The 12,026-nt window shown below is 45.5% G+C and overlaps 1 protein-coding gene across 9 annotated transcripts in view; it reads right to left on the bottom strand.

Moving 5' to 3' along the window:
- MRAS (muscle RAS oncogene homolog) overlaps positions 1-12,026 on the bottom strand; it is a 38,958-nt gene that overhangs the window by 18,626 nt on the left and 8,306 nt on the right. The window lies entirely within an intron of this gene.

Here is a 12,026-nt window from a genome sequence, read left to right as displayed (position 1 = left end):
CTAGAAAATACTGTTCAGTGCAGCAGCAGCTGTTGTGACAGTTTCTGCAGACACCTGCTCCCAGACACTCTGGTTTTGCTGGTGCCCCTTGGGCTGCAGGTGCTGGCTGGGCTCAGCACAGAGGTGGGACCAGGACTGCTCTGAGGGAACCTCCATAAACTGTTGGCTCCCAGCTTTTATCCCCACCAACCCACACAAGCTTTTGGAGGCTTTCCCAATAACCCTAGGGATCTCTTTTTTATTAAAAAGACAACTTTGACTTTCTCAATCTCAGAAACCACCAAGCAAGGGTGATGTGCTTGGTGTCACAGAAGCTGATTGTGTTCTTGTCAAAACACAATCTCCTAATCCAGGTTAGTTTCTGATTTCTATAGTCCCTTTCTCCAAAATCATTACTTCAGTTTAATCCAAAGTACAGCACCATGAAAGCACTTTTGACCTGGCAAACTTGGGTGTCTCATGTTCTTTCAGCACAACTGGAGACCCCATAACACCTCTAAAAAGAAAAGCCCATAAGGAGGAGACAGAGGATAATATTGCTGAGTCTAAGAAAAGCAAAGGCCTCTTGTCCATGTTGAGACAAGCCAACATTTTCAGAGCAAGAATCATGATCAAGTCTGCTTGTTTCTAAACCACCTGTGGAGGAAATTCTTGAGAATAGCAAGAATTTCCACTGCAAGCAACAGCTGCTGGATGGGGAGAAGACCAAACCAGCTGAGGTTTCAAATAGTCTTACTGCATTTCCTCACAACAACCCCAAGGAAAAATTTCTTAGCCCTATTTTTGAGTAAGCCACCTTCTCATATTTATGAGGCCGCACATCAATACACAGCACACTGGGCTGCAGAAAAACCTATGAATTTCAACTAAATGCCTTATTTTTGCTTGAAAGACCAAGTTTTATTTCTGTGTAATCCTTCTTGGGAGAGATGATCCTCACAGGCTTTTTGAGACACAGACCCTGGCTAAAGCTCTGCCCCTCCTTCCAACACATTTAAAGACAATTTTTTGCTTTGCCCATGGCCAAGATTTCACCCCATCCTTCTTTACATGGCAGAGCAGCTCCAGCCAGGCAGAATGAAAGACTGATTGTTACTGACATGGCAGGGGACAGTCTGTGGATGTGAAAAACATACTCCGTTTGTGCACGATTTTTGACCTCCTCACAAAACCACAAGCTGCTGCTTGGCAACGAGCATTACATTTTCACTGACATTTTGTGCCAGCCCTTTAACCCGCTCCTAAGCGGCCTCAAGCTTATCTTGCATGAAATGCTCCCCAAAGTACTAGGATAATGTTTAGCCCATTGTACAAACTGTGTCTCTGCCCAGCATGCTTATCGGCTGAATCGGCATGACCGAAGTTTGGTCATGCTGTGTGTCTGAACTGCCAGACTCTGTGTTACGTAGCCTGGGGAAAACAGCAAGAAATGAACTGAAAAAAAGAAAAAAAGAAATTGAAAAAAAATCAAGAACTGTAGGCTGGTTTGTTGAGCACAATTCCCCATATTTTAGGTGATGCTAACACAACAGATGAAAATTTCAGAGTGTCAACAGGCAGCAAGTTTAGATGTTTCTGCAGGATTGTTTCTACTGCTCATGGAAGTACTCCTCTTTCTATTGAGATGGCAGGTCCCATGCTCCAGCCATGCAGGTACATAATGAAAACCCTCCGAAAGCCAAGCACTTCAGTCCCTCTACCCTTCCACCTGCCCTAATAACCAGAGCAAGAAGACAACTCATGCCTTGACAAAATTATAAACTTAACCAGCTCATGATTCAAACCTTTAAAACAACATATATCATTTCCTGGAAAAGATTAAACATTCCCAAAGGTGATAGAGCTACAGGCAAGTGCAAAAGACTTGGGCTGATTTTCATGTGTTTTTGGCAAGAGTACTGACACAGTCCTCCTCAGATGGGAGTAAACGTGTTTGCTGTAGATCTGACTGGGAAAAGTGAAGCACAAATGTTTTTATCTATTGTCTGAATACAAAGCAGCATGTGGTAATACACTAATAAGCCCTGATGATAATCATCTTACAATTTATATAGTTATTTATTTAGAAGGAGCCAAGAGAAGGATCTGTACCCTACGAATGCCATCAGGGTTTAGTCACTGGAAGGAAGCTGATTTATACAACCATCTTCATATACACTGGCAAGACTGGTGGCCTAACAGCACAAGCCAGTAATGCTGAGACAGAAATGTGGCTACTTCTGGGGTAGGTGGATGGGAAGAAAAAAAGAAACATTGATCCAAGGGTGTCATTGAGGCTGAGTGAGCCTCCTCAGCAAAAAGTATTTTTTTTTAGGAGGCAGAATAAAGCGCATAAAACCCCATCTACCTGTCTAGACATGGAGATGGAGTGTAAGGGCTGAGGTATCCCCTTGGAGCAGCTGAGTAACATAAAACCACCAACTTCAGCTTAGTTTGTATGACTGGCCCACAAAATGTAGGTAGCATATCTAATCCCCACCCTCATTACAAAACTTGCCCTGAATGCAAGTGGGTCTGAACAGAGTTGTGGCCACAAAAGACAACAATAAAAGATAAAATGGACTCCAGATAGTTGATATTTGATGTCCCAGCACCCCCTTCCCTGGTTCCTGCTCTGCTGTCCTCGAGGCTGAGCTCCCAGGGCGAAGCCTTTACAGGTCAGCAAGCTCAGAACCAAGCCCTGGATTTGTAGGGGAGGTTAGCGCAATTAAAGACACCGGCTCCCTGACTGAGAAGACCAGCATGACAGTGATTTACAGTCTCCATGGCAACATGCAACACAAATTGCTTAATTCTGTTATGAAACCTCCAGAAAAAGCTACAGCAGGGCCTGTGTGGGAACTACCAAGCTCCCTCCTCCTCTGCTGCAGTTCAGACAGCTTCAGGGAGCTTATGTCCACTTCAGCAATAGGCTGTGATTTAGCACATATTAATGTATAAGCATGCATGCTGATGATTCCATCAACCCATGGCCAAGGCAATTTTCCTATCATCAGCTTGTTTTGGTCCACGGCTCCTCACCCATGGCCTGCCAGAACTCTGCTTACCTGAGGACGCCAATCTCACCTGAGGAACACAATCAGCCACCGAGGCTGCCAACTACTCCTACAGCTGCAATTAAGAATTCTTCCTCTACCCACAGCTCACTCGATTACACCCTTTTACCCGGCCACTTTGTAAGCATTAGCAACTCCATGCAGTGCCTGCAGGGCTGAAACTCTGCAAAATCTGAACACTTCCCTCTCTGTTCCTCTTGCAGACTGCTGGCTGCAGCCACACAACCACCGCGACACACCCAGAGACGCTAGCCAGGTACCAAAATAGTTCAGCCCGATGCGTTGTAGGCAATCCCTTGGGCTGGGAACTAAGAATCCTTGAAAGACAGGACATGCCCTTTTAGGAGGCTGCTGCTTCCCTTGAGTCATGCTGATCAGGACTGAATGAACTTCAGGAATTTCTCCCTCAAGTAGGCATGACCATGTCCCAAACCTTCAGGAGCCAAAGGACTCGTAGGTGTATGAAAACCCACTGCTAATTATTACTAAATAAAGACTATTTACTCTTAGCCAAGTTTTCTCCAGTCTGTCAGATTTCCTTCCCAGTCAATGCCTCCAAAAGGAGGCACTGAACAGAAGCTGGACCGTGTTCCAGTCTTCAGTGGGAAGTCAGCATGGAACAGATCTGTCATGCAGGAAGCCAGTGTCTGATGTCTTTTGTAGTTCTGGCAGTAAGTTTTTCAAAAACCTAAGTGCAATTTCAATTCTCTGAGGTTTTCTAAGAAGAAGAATTCTAACAGGTGCTCCCAACTCCCATCAGCTTCCGGATCTGATGGAGCCCAGTACCTGGGAAGACCTGCACAGGAAATTACAGGCATTTCCTTTTGGAGCAGTGATCAAAGCACTATCAGATTGCTACTAAAAGGGAGAATAAAACCCAACAAAACAAAAACCTTAAACTAACCGTATTTTTAAAATAAAATCCTCCACCAAGCAATAAAGACCTGCAATTGGCTGGGCTTTGAATGTGGGGGGAGGTAACTGTTGGTCCTGGAAATGGCCTCTTCAATTCTCCTCCTGTGCAAAAAGATGCTGTATCCCGAGTGTTGTATTCCCTGAACTGCTCACTGGCTTCCTGTGCCAGCCAGACCTTTTCTCCCTTTCAACCCAAAATTGCATCACCTCCTCCACCATACAGATGCTGCTCAGATTTACTGTAAGAGAAAGAAAACGCACCGGGGGAGTAATGAAGCACTTGAGATTCACACAAAAGGCAGCTAAAGGCAGTAGCTGCCTGATGAATACTTGGTAGTTATTTCAGGAAACATGGAATTATAGCCTGAACAAATAATAATAATAAAAAGCCACGTCACTGGAAATGGCTTAGGTAGTAGGCGGCCCCCCCCACCTTCCCCCTCTGCAAATCCCTCAGTGATGTAAGGAGAAGCCCTTGCTGTAGAACTGAGCAGCAGCTTCCCTGTGGCCAGGCTCGGTTCAGGGACTCACTTGTTTTCACTGGGAAGCACGTGCTTGTCGGTGTCCCCAGTCTGTATGTAAGTGCAGCACAGCATGAGTCAATCACACTGACAAATGTCATCCAAAAGCAACTCTGCTCCCTCTCCCAACTCCTCCTCCACCTCCCACAACAACACCATTAATCTTCAGCCTGTTTCCCTTGGAGATGTAGTGCCCTTTTCAAAATAAGAAGAGTTCTGTCACTCTGACAAGCTAACAGTCAGGTGCAGAAACCAGATTATTTTTTTTCCCATTATTATTAAAAAGAACACTTCAGTCAGATTTGGGTCATTTGTAGTTATAGCTCTGCCACTACCAGTTCTGTAGAAGAATACAGTTATGCGACCAGAAAGCAGCTACACAAGATCCATTCCTGTAGCTCTAAGACCTCAAATAAAACTGTATGGTTGCCAGTTTAGGGGTGTCCACTGGAGGCTGATCCAAGCCTTTTGCCAAGCTATGAAATGAGGGCAACTCAGTAACTGGGGCCTGGCTCAGCTATTCTTACTTCCATTACTTCTTGTGTGTTAAAATCCACCATCCCTTTCCTTACCCCTTTAATTCCGAAGCTCTCATGAGACATCAAGAGATGGCAGATTCCTGTATTACTCTTGCAAATTCTTTGTGAGAATTTGCCAGGAAGGCCTCTCCTATGTTATCATGGAACCAATGAAGTTGACCTAAACATACTGTAGCAAAAAAGCAGATAGCCAAGATGTTCCCCTGCCCTGCCCAGGCAGAGATAACACAGCAAGAACAAATTCAGTGGAGGAAGCGGCTTCAAATTCCAATAGCTGCCCTTCCTGCTCGCACAATCCCTGGAAATGGGCAGCTTCCCTCCTACACATCCCAGCCTGCTGACACACCAATAGGAAAGACCCCAAATTCACTGCCCTGGGTGGTTTTGCTGCTCTTAATATTGCTCAGCGAGGTGTCTGCAGCAATAGCCCAGTGCTTCAGCAACACCCTGTTTGCAGCCCAGATATTTTGCTGCCTGCATGCAGCCCTGATGCTAGTAATGCAGCCAGATGTGCATGGCACAGCCAGATGTGCATGGCACAGCCCTCCCAGTCTCAACCAGCATCACCTTGGGCAGGTGGAAGTGGTCCAGACAACGAATTCCTGAGCTGCAGCGTGGAACTGTGAAGGGATCCTAAGCAGCACCAAGGACTGCCCAGCACAGACCTCCTCACAGCTCTACCCTGCCTTCCCCACATCAGTCCCAAAACAAGGGGTGCATCCACCCCTCTGCCCAGCTCCTTGATGGGTCATGGTCCTGCAGCCTTATGGGCACCATGCTGTCCACACATGGCTGAGCCAAGGCGCAGACTTTGTGGCACCTATGGATGCTTTGGAGATGATTAATGGATAGAAAGGGTACAGGCCACCTCATTCCAGTCACCCTCCTGCAAATCAGTCAATGCATTTGGCTCCAAGCTTGTCTTCCAGTCAGGCTCAATTCAGTATTTAATGCATTTTACATCTCCAGTGTTTCTACCGGATGTCTTTCAGGATGTAAATGGCTTTTTAAAGACTCCTTTCCCTCCTGGCAAACACACTTTGCATCTTTTAGACAGCTGCAAAGAGCTTAAGGCTGTGAAGTTCCCTGGTAATAGCATTTCCACTAGGGGCTAGGTGAATCCTATCAAGTCCAAGGGACTGATGAAGGAAGGTGAGAAGAGTGGGGATCTCCAGGCTATTTCCAAAATCTGTCCTCTACCTGCAAGTCTTTTCCAAACCTTGACTCATGTCTATCTCCTTCCTAGACAAAAAGACTATCGTTGTACATATCCTATGGAAAAAAAAGACACATTGCCTGTTCACTTAGCATCAGGATGTTCCCTGAAATTATCTGTGAGCTATGGGGCAGCACTGATGTTTCTGCAATAGTTCTACACCCCAAGGCACAGGGCAGGCTTGTAGGGCTCTCTATAAATTTTTCTAGAGTCTTGAATCAAGGGCAGTCCTCCTGGTTCCCCACAACACATCTAATATTCACTTACAGGTACAGAAGAACAGAGTATACTAGACTGTATACTGGAGATGAGATTTAGCAGAGCTTCACCAGAAGGTGAAGGAACAGCTATCTCCCAAATTTGCCCAAATAGGCACATGGCCTATTTTACTTAGAATTTAATGACGCTAAATCCCAGAACTGTGTGGAAGGCTATTTCAGGCATTTCCCAGGTCCATGTCATTGCTCTGTCACTTGGAAGACTCCAAGATCTCATCACTGGGCCAGGACCCGTAACAGTAATTTTTTCCAGGCTCGTTACAATGTCTGCCAAGAGCACAAGCCTCTTATTTACGTACAGCATGCTGGGGAGGTGACTCCATACTTGGCAAATCCAACAGCTTGTCTCAAAGAGGAGGGTGGGCAGAACTCGGGACTGGGCACAAGGATGAGGAGTGGGATGAGGGGTGGATGCACAGGCCCCTCCTCTGCCTCACACACGGTGATGCAGGGTTTTGCAAAGCCACAGCATTCCATTAAACCTGCCTGAGGACAGGGGGCACATACACTGCCAGCATCCCAGCCATGTGCCGGGCCAGCCCTGCTGCCTCTTCCTACCCCTCTCTTTGGCAAACCTCTTGGCTGTCAGCTTTTCCCCTGCTCCTTCCACTCTGCGCCAGCTTGGTGGCAAACGCACACCTTGGCACTCAGGCACCAGTGGGCAACTGGCCAAACCACCCCTGAGGAACAGAGTTTACACTTGCATCACTCAAGTCCACGCCGCTATCAAGTGCCTTCACGCTGCCAGCACTGGAGAGAAACATCCCATGAGAATACCCCTCCAGAAGAGAGGTACCAGGGCCCCAGCTGGTGCTGCTCAGTACCTGCACTTTGTTGTTGAATGCCCAAGTTACATCTCAGGTGCCATGAGTGGATGAATCCATAGAGCAGCAGCTGAAAATCAACACATCTAAGAAAGTCAGCTGACCAAACTTTAGACCCCCGTGGCCACCCCTCACCCACCAGTTTCAGCAGAGATCTGCATCAGGATATGCTAATTCTAGTTCCTTCTGCACTCAGACTAAATTTTCTGCCTTGACTCATAAGTCATTCAACTTGCAGCCGTGTGGGAGGGTATATATGTACATTCATTAACACTTCCATTATGCCCCATGGTTTGGCAGGTGGTGCTGCATTATGGATTTAAACAGTGCCAGCAAGCAAATCTACAGCACTTCACTGGATTAGCATGCTATGGGAAATCATACCTCAGAAGTGTTTTGCACTCTCATGAAGCAGCTCCGATGAACGAGGCAACAGCAGGGCTCCAGCCACCACTACACCGTGCAATCACATCAGAAATTCACCCACAACTTCAGGGAAAGATAAAGCCCCTCAAAACTCAATTACCATTTGGTGGGGGGAAAGAAATAGAAATAAAAAAGCAACAGCAGATTCTCTTGCCAGTTAAAGGAAAAGGGAGGCACACCCGCTTCTGCACTTTCACACACGCCAAATAACAGTAACATCTGCTTTTGCCCTGTAAACTGTTTTCACATGGGAGAAACACACCACACTTGGTTATACACTTGTCAGAAGTCAGCTTTCAAGGTACTCAGAGCCCCATGCCCAGTGCTATGCCTCCTTCTGTCTTATCAGGCTGACACTGAGAGATGCACAGAAATTGCAGAGTCAGATTCCCTCAGAGGATGCTGTCCCAGAGGGAGTGAGGAGATGTGCTGGGCTACAGAGCAATACAGACAGTGAACACACTGAATCTTGGCAAAGGGGCAGGTAAGGATCTTTGATGGGACAAGAGGATAAAGTATCAGTTAAATACTGGTATCACCACACTGCTTGACATTTCCTGAGGCTGAACCTTACTCACCTTTCCTTAACTGTGAGTGGTACTACAGTGCCACTGTACACTGCAGTTGTACCTGAGTGGTCCAGAGCTCCTACAACTGCACAGCACTCATGCTTTACCTGAGCCATGGGACAGGTCACTTCACAGCTAAAACCATGCATGAACCAAATAAAGCAAATTAACTAGACAAAGTTTCTGAGTCTAGACTAATGAGATAAATCAAGCTACCTTCAAAGAAGAACCCCTCATCCTTGATTAGCTCTTCCAAATCATTGCTTTGGTTCAGTTATTCTGCTCTCCTTCTGCTGTTTGAAACCCAGAAGAATCTGAGCAAGGAAACATGTTTAATCTCCTAGAGACCTTGGCTGAGAAATTCCAAAGAAATGTTTAGGTTCTGCTATAAGACTTATTTTTAACTTCCATCTACCACAGAGCTCTGAAGTACAGCTACCCTGCTGCAAAGTTGTAACTAAGTCAATACACCAAGGTCTCTTAAAACCAGTGGGACACAGAATTATGTAGCTCTAGCCTTAAGGTAGATCTCATGTGCCATTCCTATGCATGTACAGTGCCATTGTTTTTAAACACCAAGCAAAGAGATTATGGATTATCCTTAGTCTTGGCAATCCAGGTAAATCTCTCATTTGCATAATATTTTACATACCAGACTCACAGAAACAGAAAAATATTTGGATTTGACCCTTCTTTGTACTGCAGGGCTCCCTGCAAGGGACATAGACCCTTACATGGGAGTCATCCTCTTATGCTTCAGCACCTTCAATGGCACTTCAGACTTAAAATTTTAAATAAAACACAACTACAGATACTTGTTTTTTGTATCAAACTAGTGAGTGATAATGTAACACGGGGTGATTTAACCTGATGGCATCTTGATACATCTCTGCATATAAAAATCTTTCTATTAAAAGCACAGATAGAGACAGCATGGATGGCAACCACTTGAAAAAAATAAAGCCCCAAAGCATTAAGGCCTTGTAAGGGACAAGATTACTTTCATCCTGCCACAGCATGTTTCAGTTTAACCACTGCATCTCTCAGCACTTTTGGTTCATATTCTTTCACCACACAGAGACACAAGTTTGGTATACGCCCAGCTTTAGGAAGGGGAAATGGTATTTTGGGTCACCAGTTCCACCCACGGTGTCCACCCACCCCTCGACTCAACAAGGCTTTTGAAGTGCACCAGTCCCAAACAGGAACCAGAATATATTAGCCTGGGGTCAGGACGGCTGGAGAAGCCTGAGGTTGGAAGATATTTAAGGAGTTTTTTGGGGCCAAGTGGCTTTGTTAGCAAGTCCCTTGCCTCCTGATGCCCACAAGGACACCCTGCCCAGGGTCTGCCCCAACCATGAACAATGGCAGACATTTCCTCAGCCCTTTTGTCATTGCCTTGAAGGTGGCACACCTCCAATCACTGCTCAAGTTTAGCAGTTCTTCACTGCTCTGGCTGAGACAGCTCCTCTTTGTCCTTTCCCTCAGCTATGCCAGTCCACCTTCTGGAGTCTTCCCAAGCCCATGAACTGCAGCTCCTGTTACTTTGCTCGATTCTCTTTTCCCCCAAACCACAGAAATACTCCCAGTGTTTCGTGCAGTAGGGTTTATTCTTATGCTGCACAAAACCAAACAGATGCTTTGACACAGGATATGGCTGAAAATACAATTTTTCTGCTTTGCTTCGACGGCCTAGCATTTATTTCCATATTCTTGTGAGGTTGGTATGTAAACAACAGAGAGTAACTTGCTGTCCCCAGGAGACCTTAAAAAAAGAGTCCTATTTCTCTGTCCTCCTGGATCCAGTAAGCCATCCTCCTGAGGTTCAAAGAGTTTCTGAAACTCATAATTTAAAAATCCATGGAATAAAAATGGGGTTGCTGGAGATCTTTACCAACAGAAAAGTAGATTGAAACTGTTCTGTTATTTAATAATTCAAATCCCAGTTGCCTAATTAAACAGGCTCAGTACATTACAGAAAGAATAAGGAATTCTATATTCTCTTAACTAACTCTGCCGATTAACATGAAAGCCACTTCATGCTCCATTTGGTCCAAGTCAAACTTCTGAAGACAGACTTAATACTTCTCAAGTAAATCTCATGTAACAAAACTCTTGCTGCTCACAGGACTAGGGTGATGCAGCAGCTTGCCAGCACCTTTGTGCTTCGTGGAACTATTCTGCAGTATGCACAGAGGAAGTGATGCCCAATCGTGCATCTTAACAGAGCATTCAGTATCTCTTTGGACCTGCCCAAACCTCAAGAAAAGCAAATGGTCTGCACAGTTCCTCATGCCTGACATATTCCCTGTTTGCAGATTAGATCTGAAAGCATACACAGCATATGGAGGAAACAGAAGTCTCTCTCAAAGCACTCTGCCCTTGAGCTACAGAGTATTTTCTTAGGGAAGTGCTGCAAGTACTCATTCAAGTCCACCTCATCACTACAGCTGATTATGGACCTGCTAATTCTGAGCTACAATCCTTCCCCAGCTACCCCCAAGGTCTCTTCATGTGGCAGTGTGGGCTCAGAGTGGGCTCAGGCAATACCTTCCTTGCTCTCCAAGGGCAGCTGTGTCAGATGCAGGCAGGTACCTTTACAGAGAGATCATGCACTATTCTGAGAGCTACAGCGGCACTGTTTGACCTTGCGCTGTTGCACAAAAACAATTCACAACAGCTGAGGGTTTTTCCAGAGCACTGGGGCATGTCTCCTCCTGTTCCAGGGTTAGTTAGGGATTCTTGTCCCCACAAAACACCAGCAGCCACCAAACCAGCCTCAGTCTACAACTGCAGCTCAGCAGCAAGCACTACTGAGCCAAAGGGATTCCTGCAGTGACCTCCTTGCTCCCAGTTCATCACCCTGCAGGACAAGCTCTGTGGATGCCCTTCATGACTTTCTGGCAGTGCTTGGTACTGAATAACTTCTTCCAAAGAGTCCTGCTTTATATGTTATATATATGATATGTGTTCCCCACCCAGCAAGTGTTGCACTTAGGCTGGTGACACCAATACTTCCATAGCAAGTATTACACAAGACGTCAGCTACATATTTTCTGAAGATCACAATCTCTACTAAACTGCCAGCTGTCTATGCAGACCACTCAGGAGCTATCTGGGTATGCTAAGCACAGATGACAGACCCGATAACAGTGTCTGGATGTGTCCAACAGATTAAATTCCATCTGCATCCTGTTACTTTTGTCATTTAGTACCCCTTCAGAGTCTGTGTTTCAACAACCAACTGGTAAAGAGCTTGTATCACAGGATCACAAATTCACAGAAAAAAAACCTTTAAATGCTTTTTTTTTGGAGTCACCAGGTACCTGAAGACATGCTATACTGAGTGTTTTAGTAGTTCTTTATGTGGAAAGGCCATCTCAAGAAAAAAATTGGATGTGATTCCCACTACACTGATGTGCATTAACATACTTTTAATCTGGGCTGGGTGGGTCTTTGTTCCAGCTACTGCCTATCAGACTCACCATGAGGCTTAGTGCTTCCAGCAATGCAAATAGCAGATCCCTATTCAAAAGCTTTTCAACCCCTCTTATATTTGCAAAATGAAGATGTGTTTCCATAAACCAAAGTATGCCTTGCACTGGAAAATAGAACAGGCTGCAATAGTGTATCACTCAAAACTGAACTGAAGTTCAAACACATTCATTTTCATGCTGGTATG

This window comes from Cyanistes caeruleus, chromosome 7 (assembly GCF_971803275.1).
Source record: "Cyanistes caeruleus chromosome 7, bCyaCae1.hap1.1, whole genome shotgun sequence".
Lineage (NCBI taxonomy): Eukaryota > Metazoa > Chordata > Aves > Passeriformes > Paridae > Cyanistes > Cyanistes caeruleus.
Note: the sequence above shows the minus strand (reverse complement) of the source record. Positions and strands in the feature narration are given on the sequence as shown.